We start from the raw sequence: 8,586 nt of genomic DNA on the forward strand, positions 1-8,586 counted from the left end.
AATACCATTTATTTTTATCTCAAATATTCCCAATTTTTCCCTCAGAAAAACCACAGTACCTGTAATGGAGAACATGACATTTTCAGTAACTAGGACTAATTACATCTGATAGAAATGTGTTTACCTAGAATTCATACAAGGAGAATAGATTCTGTTTTCTAAAAGGGCTCTTTTTGGGGTGCCTGGGTGGCTGTGTCAGTTAAGCATCCAACTCTTGATTTCAGCTCAGGTCATGATCTCAGGGTTGTGAAATCTAGCCCCGCATCAGTCTCTGCAGTCAGCGGGGAGTCTGCCTGAGATTCTCTCTCCTTTTCCTCTGCCCCTCCCCCCACTTGTGTGTGCACTCTCTCTCAAATAAATAAATAAATCTTTAAAATAAATAAATAAATAAAATAAAAGGACCCTTTCTCATGGTTCTTCACAAAAGCCAAGTGGCTTCATTTATTTCAGACTTGTGCAACTACCTCCTTCCTGCCTATGTATTTTGCTCTTTAGGTCCAAAGGCCCTGTACGATTTACCTTCCTTGATATCTTTTTAAACAATGATTTGTAAACATAAATAAATAAATAAGAAATGAACAACAATTTGTTGTGAATTAGTTCCATTTTACATAAATATTATTAGTGAACCCCCATGGGAATTACAGTACCTTAAAAAATGCTGAAGTCATCCTATTTGTTCAATCAGTAAGGTGCTTTGAATCCAGCTGAGTCTGAATTAAAGAATAACATTGTTATAAACTTTTTTTTTTTTAAAGAGTTTATTTATTTATTTGACAGAGAGACACAGTGAGAGAGGGAACAGAAGCAGGGGGAGTGGGAGAGGGAGAAGCAGGGTTCCTGTGGAGCAGGGAGCCCGAAGTGGGGCTCGATCCCAGGACCTTGGGAGCCGAAGGCAGACGCTTAACGACTGAGCCACCCAGGCACCCCCATTGTTATAAACTTTTATAGTTAATTTATGCTTTCTGCAAAGGCTCCCAAAGTAATTTACAGGCATTTAGTTAAGCAGTGAATACTCCTATGAGCACATTATAAATTATTCTCGTTTTAAAGATGATTCAGGGTGCCTAAGTGGCTCAGTCAGTTAAGCATCTGGCTTTGGCTTAGGTCATGATCCTGAGGTCCTGGGATCGAGCCCCTCATCAGGCTCCCTGCTCAGTGGGGAGCCTGCTTCTCTCTCTCTCCCTCTGCTGCTCCTCCTGCTTGTGCGTTCTCTTTTTCTCTCTCTGTCAAATAAATAAGTAAAATCTTAAAAAAAAAAAATGATTCAGCTAAAGAAACATTAAAAGGAGATAGATACATGTGTATATATATATATATATAATATATTTAAGTTATTATATGTAATACAAAATTAATAGAAAACAATGCCTGCAAGATGGGCCTAATCCCCTTTATTTACTTATTTTTATACCTCTAGTGTATATCTACGGGGTAACCAACCCATCCCAGTTTGCCAAGAACCTGTCTTGGTTTTAGTACTGAAAATCCTGTGTCCTGGGAGCTCTCTTGATATTAGGCAAAGCAATTGTTAGAATGACAACCAGTCATTCTAACTATACCTTCTGTTTGTCTTTCAAAGTAAATGAATGAAAATTGATTATAAAAGTCAGAGACCCCACTAGTTAATAAATTACAGACTGGTCTTGTGGACTTGTGAACTTAAATGCTCACTCTGTTCCATAATAAAAGTGAGACTTGGGTCAACTTACATGGGCTTTTGCATTCTCCACTGAACATTTTAACTTGTCATTTTTTTTTTTAATAGAAGTGACTATGTAGAGCTACCCTATGACCTAGCAATTGCACTACTAGGTATTTATCCAAAGGATACAAACATAGTGATTCGAAGGGGCACATGCACCCCAGTGTTTATAGCAGCAATGTCCACAATAGCCAAACTATGGAAAGAGCCCAGATGCCCATCAACAGATGAATGGATAAAGAAGACGACGTGGTACACACACACACACACACACACAGAGAATGGAATATTACTTAGCCATCAAAAAAGAGTGAAATCTTGCCCTTTGCAATGTCACGGATGGAACTAGAGGGTATTATGCTAAGCAAAATAAGTCAATTAGAGAAAGACAAATACCCTATGATTTCACTCATATGTGGAATTTAAGAAACAAAACAAATGATTGTAGGGGGAAAAAAGGGAGAGGCAAACCAAGAAACAGACTCTTAACTATAGAGAACAAACTGGTGGTTACCAGAGAGGAGGTGGGTGGGAGGAATGGGTGAAATAGGTGATAGGTAGTAAGGGGTGCCTTGTTGTTATGAGCTCTGGGCATTTTATGTAAGTGTTGAATCACTAAATTTTACAACTGAAACTAATATTACACTGTATGTTAACTACTTGGAATTTAAATAAAAGCAAAAAAATGTATATTATAATTCCTAGAACACACCCCAGAAAAAAAATTCTTACTCCGGTGTTCAAACCCAACCTACCTTTCTAGCTTTGTATGCTAAATTCACTTTCCTGGAACTTCTAGTCTAGTCAATGTTCAGTGAACATACTATCCTGCTTCTGCACATTTGCCCACATTGTTCTCCCTGTCCCCGAATGTCAAATCCTTTAATTTCTCAGATCCTTTAATATTCACCCCAAATATTTTTTTATTCACTCATTTATTCAGTCAGTCTTTCCAAAACCATTTCTTTTTGGTCTTCTGCTTGCCAGGCGTGATGGCAGCTATTGGAGAAGCAGTGGTGAATGAATTAGAGTTCCTCCCCTCAAGGAGATTTTTCCCTAGTGGTAGAAACAAAGAAGCACGTAGGGTTTTCAGTACCTCCATTCTGTGAGTGGGAAGCCATAAGAGGAACATTTAACTCAGTCCAAGGTGATCAGGAAGCTGAATCTAAGCTAGGACTTCCCCTAGTCTAAGTCACAGTGATCCTACTGTCTCTTCTGAGGTCACTGTCCTTATCATTCATTCCACTTTTGCTTATGTGGAGCTCTGTACTATTGTATCGAACACAGGCATTTTTAAACTTTCTGTCATAGCACCCTGATGCAGTTTTAATCCTCTTAGTGGCAGAGGGCATAATCTTTCATTTCTTTTCCTCCTACCCCTCCTCCCAACTTAGAACAATGTCTTGTGTATTTTCTAATTAACACATGGGTGCCTAGAAGAGCTTATTTTCAGTAGACTATTCAGTGCACCTGCCTGAATCTTTTTTATTCTCTCAATTTTTCCTTCAAAAAGTATTTATTGAATACTACTATATACCAATAATCACTCTAGGTGCTTGGAATGTTGCAAGTGCTATGATAAAATGTGTACAGGATACAAACAGAATAAAGGAAAGAATGATTTCTTCTTGTTTCCTTTCTGTTCCAGTTTTCATTTTTAAGGAATTGTTATATAACTTAACTAAACGTAGTTTAATTGCTATACATAATAACCATACACATGGCTATACATAAAAGCTATTTCGTTCATTTTAGTTACCTTTTAACCTCATCTTTCTTTATATATAAAATATGAATAATGTGAAAATCTATACAGTCCTAATTTATAGTGTATGATTGCTGATGATGGGGATCATTACTGATCCTTATGGGACTGCTACTGCTAGGGTCAAGATCCAATGCTCCTGCAGGAAGCCGTTCATTAACGTACTTCTTACTTCTATTTTGCCAAAGTCTGGCATTCTTCACAACATGTCTGGGAGTTCTGTTGATGTGTTTTTTGACGTTTTACGTTTTTCCTAGTGACCCTTCCTATTATGAAGCTCCCAGCCCCTTGGACCTCTAATAACTTCTCTTTCTCAGTGCTGTGCGTTCTAAGACTGGGCTCACAAGAGACTAGGAGCAACATGTAATTCTGTTTACATAGTCACTCCTTTTTTAAATTCTTTATTTAAATTCAATTTAGTTAACATATAGTGTATTATTAGTTTCAGAGGTAGAATTTAGTGATTCATCAGTTGCATACCATACTCAGGGCTCATTACATCACGTGCCCTCCTAATGCCCTTTACCCAGTTACCCCATCCCCCCCGAAACAGCAACCCTGTTTGTTTCCTAGAGTTCAGTGTCTCTTATGGTTTGCCTCCCTCTCTATTTTCATCTTATTTTATTTTTCCTTCCCTTCCCCTATGTTCATCTGTTTTGTTTCTTAAATTCCACATATGAGTGAAATCATAGGGTACTTGTCTTTCTCTGATTGACTTACTTTGCTTAGCATAATACTGTGATATAACGCCCTCTAGTTCCATCCACGTCACTGCAAAGGGCAAGATTTCATCCTTTTTTGATGGCTAAGTAATATTCCATTTTATATATATATACCACATCTTCTTTATCCATTCATCTGTTGATGGGCATCTGGGTTCTTTCCATAGTTTGGCTATTGTGGACATTGCTGCTATAAACATTGGGGTGCATGTGCCCCTTCGGATCACTATGTTTGTATCCTTTGGATAAATACCTAGCAGTGCAATATATATCATCTTTATCTATTCATCAGTCAATGGACATAAAATTTGGCTATTGTAGATAATGCTGCTATAAACATCAGGGTACATGTACCCCTTCAAATATTTTTGTATTTAAGTAAATACCTAGGAGTAAGAATTTTTAACTTGAAGTTCTAGGCAAAAGTAAGGCAATAAAAATTTGAATTGGGAGATGATAAAATCAAAGAAATCTTTTAGTCTGGTGGCAGGGAATGGATGCACTGTTGAATGAGGGAAAGGAAGACACAGAGCTCAGTTAAAAGTCCACAGCAGAGGCCCAAGTTAAAAAGACAAGAACTTTGGGGGTGGCCTTGAAAAGAGAAAAACAAAGACAGTTGAGAGATATTTTGTTTGTGATCCTATCATAAAACAGATACATTCAGGAGAGACTTTGAAGAAATAATCTCTATAGTAGATTGGTTATGGGCAGGGGCAAGGAAAGAATTATGTTTGGGGCCTGGATAAATGAGTGAATGAAAATTATAGCTACAGGACAAAAAGAAAGGAAGGAAAAGAAAAGAAAAAGTAGGAGGATGAATTTTGGAACGTTGCTATGGTAGCTTGGCTTGAAGATGGTTCCAAATAATTCCATCACTACCTGTACATTCAAGCTGCTTCTTCCATCAAGAGATAGAGCTTATGACCTCTCTTCCTTAACCTGGCTGGACCTAGACTGCTTTTACCAATAGAATACAGAGGAAGTTAGGGTCTAGGACTTCTGAACTCAGGCATTAGGAAGGACTGGCAGCTTCCACTTCCTCCCTCATGGAGCTTGGAGCCATCAGGAAGAAGTCTAGGATACCCTGCTGAAGAGAGATAGGCTATGGGACTAAGATGACAGATGGAAAATCACCACGGCACCAGATGTTCAGGTCCAGCTGATATCTAACCACAACTGCCTGAGAGACTCCAAGTGAGACTCATAGAACTACCCAGCTGAGCCATCCAAGTCAACCCATGGAATCATGATTTATAATAAAAATGGCGGGCATTTTAAGCCACTAAATTGGGATGGTGGGTTAGGCAGCAATGGGTAATTACAATGGTTGCTTCTAATATAATTACAGTATATTCAAGTGAAAAAGTGCAGCAGCAGAAAATAAAGCTAAGCTGCAAGGCTGGGGCACATGCAGAAGAGCTGTGGCCTGAGAGAGAGTAGACCAGCTGGCCGGAACTCTTCATCATTCTCTTGCCATGGTCCTAGGAGGATGGAAATCCACAATTATTTTGAAGGCCTGTAAATTGAACCATCAGTCTCTCTTTACTCTCCTCTCTAATGCATTAGGCAGAGTATCAGGTAGCCAGGCATTTACTTCCCATCCACTTCACACCTGCAGTAGGGTTGCCAGGCAAAATGCAGGAGGTCCAGTTAAATTTGAATTTCAGATAAACAATGAATCATTTTTAGTATAGTTGTGCCCCAAAGGATTGCATGGGACATACTTATACTAAAAACCAATTCAACATCTGTCTGAAATTCAAATTTAACAGGGTACCCTGGTTTCTGTTTTTGCTAAACCTGGCAATCTTATCATCAGCCACAAAATGAAGAGTTCTTTCCTAAAAGAAGACCAAGGACAACCCGTGTGGGTATGGGCTTCCAGTGTTTCCCATTGCATTCAGCAGTTTGGAGGCCCACCAGTGTAATGGCTGGCTCCTGAAGTGAGGTCAGCCAGTCAGCAAATCCCACCCAGATACAGTTAAACTTGCTAGCATTTCATTCTTACGTATAAATAGGTAGCCAGGTATTCCATGAAAACCCTACAACATTAAAGAGAAAGATGAAGAGAGATAAATAGAAAAAGTTGCCCTAGACAAAACAACTAACACATGGAACAGGACAGAACTTTTTAAAAATGGAAATAAAATCCCCAGAGAAATTGAGGTGACACTGTATTACTAAAACATGAATAAGATGCTATGGAAAAGGAAAAGTCAGAGAACAAACCTCATTCTTGGAATTTGAAAATACAGCTGCCAAAACAAAATATTAAAAAGCTTGGAAGATAAAATAAGGAGATTTGGCAAGACATAGAATAAAAAGACATTAAGATAAAAGAGAGGAAGGAAAGTTAAGAAGTGAGGGATCATTCCAGAAAGCCCAAAGTGGCTAAAAAGCATTTCAGAAAAAAAAAAAAGAACACCAACAGAATAGAAAAGCTAAATGGAGAAACAAGCTGTCTTTGTATTGCACAAGCCCATTGATTGCAGAACAGGATGAGTTGGGGGGGAGGGGAACAAAACCAAAAGAAAAAACCCAGATATGTCACTGGAAATGTATAAAATCCTAACAGCTTCTAGAAAAAGTTTACACACATACATACACTTGCGTGCGTGTGCACACACACATCATTATCATGAAAGGAATAAAAGGCAGGCATGCCTCAGACTTCTTACCAGTGGTAGTGCTATCAAAATTCTGAAAGAAAATGAGTTTCAACCTAGAACTCTAAGTCCAGCCTATTGATTAGGTTGAAGGCACAATACAGACATTTACAAGTATGTAAGAACTTGGAAATTTGGGGCACCTGGGTGGCTCAGTTGGTTGGGCGTCAGACTCTTGAGTTCTGCTCGGGTTGTGATCTCAGGGTCATGGGATTGAGCCCTATGTCAGGCTCCTCGCTCAGCGGGGAGTCTGCTTGTCTCCCTTTCCCACTGCCCGTCTGCCTGTTGCCTTGCACACACACTCTCTCTCTCATATAAATAAATCTTTAAAAAAAATTTACTTCCAATGCATCCTTTCTTAGCAAGCTACTTGAGTGTAGTCTCCAGCAAAATGGAAATAGAAATCCATAAACAAGGAGAGCAATGAAGGGAAGTACCAGGATGGCATCTATTTAGCAGGTTTAAGAGAGAAACTCATTCATTTAGCCAGCAAATATTTATTGTGCACCTACTACATGCTGGGCCCTCTCCTAGGGGATGGGGATTCAGCAGTGGACAAACAAGTCATCATAGTACTTACATTCCAATGAGGGAGGTAGAAAAGAAACAAATGTGTATGTCATCTAATTGTACAAAGTGACAAATGCTATAAAGGAAAACAAAGCAGGGGAAGGAGAGGTGTGCCAGCTCAGGTAAAGTGGACAAGGAAATCATCTCTGAGGAGTGACACTTGAGGTGAGGCTTGAATGAAATGAGGAACTGGGCTATATGCAACTCTGGGGGAAAAGTATTTCAGGAAGAAGAAAGAGCAAGTGCAAGGGCCTAGGGGAAGACATGAGCTTCACATGTTGGAAGACTGGGAAGGAGGCCACTGAGGTTGGGATGCTGGCAGTTGTAGGAGGTGACGTCAGAGAAATTAGCAGGCCCAGATCACAGGGCCTTCCTGCAGTGTTAGCTGTGACGACAAAGTCATTGGAGGGTTTGGAGCAAGAGAATGAAGGGCGCAGGCCCAGAGAGGAATACAGGAAAAGAAGGATTTTATGGGCTAGAAGGTGTGATTGAAATGATGAAAAATATTAAGGATCAAGGCGAAGAATGAAAGAAAAAAATCGAAGGTAATTTGCAACTCTAGGGAAAATGGGTGGTACAATAAATAAATGTAATTATAGCACATTATGGGGCTTCCCACTGAAAAAAAAATTAACTCAACACAATAATTTTTATTGACTTTCAACTTTTAGGTTGGGATTGGAGTAAGCATTAAACAGAATAAGCAGAAGAGCATCGTAGTTATGAGCATGGCTTCTAGAACCAGACTGTCTGAATTTGAATCCCAGCCTTGGCATTTATTAACTATGTGACCCTGGGAAAGTGATTTAACCTCTCTGTTCTTTAGTTTCCTTACCTATAAAATGGGGATAATAAAAAGTACCTACCTCGTATGGCTGTAAGGCATAAATGAGTTGATATTTGTAATGTAGATGGAACAGTGGTTCCATCTTAGCACATGGTTGGCATTCAATTAACGTTTCTTTGAACTATAAAGCATGGTATGATCAGAGAGCAAGAGAAAAGTGCTCTACCCAAATCTATCTGGCCTACAGTTGTGAAATTCCATTATTAGAGATGTTGCTGGAGGCTTCACCATCTTTTAGAGCCCCTGTGGGGTAAAAGTTCTCTTGAGAGGGATGACATCTTAAATTCTCATTTGCTCCAAAGTCATTTGAA

The sequence above is a fragment of the Mirounga leonina genome, unplaced genomic scaffold, assembly GCF_011800145.1.
Source record: "Mirounga leonina isolate KUSES-001 unplaced genomic scaffold, KU_Mleo_1.0 Mir_201, whole genome shotgun sequence".
NCBI classification, from domain to species: domain Eukaryota; kingdom Metazoa; phylum Chordata; class Mammalia; order Carnivora; family Phocidae; genus Mirounga; species Mirounga leonina.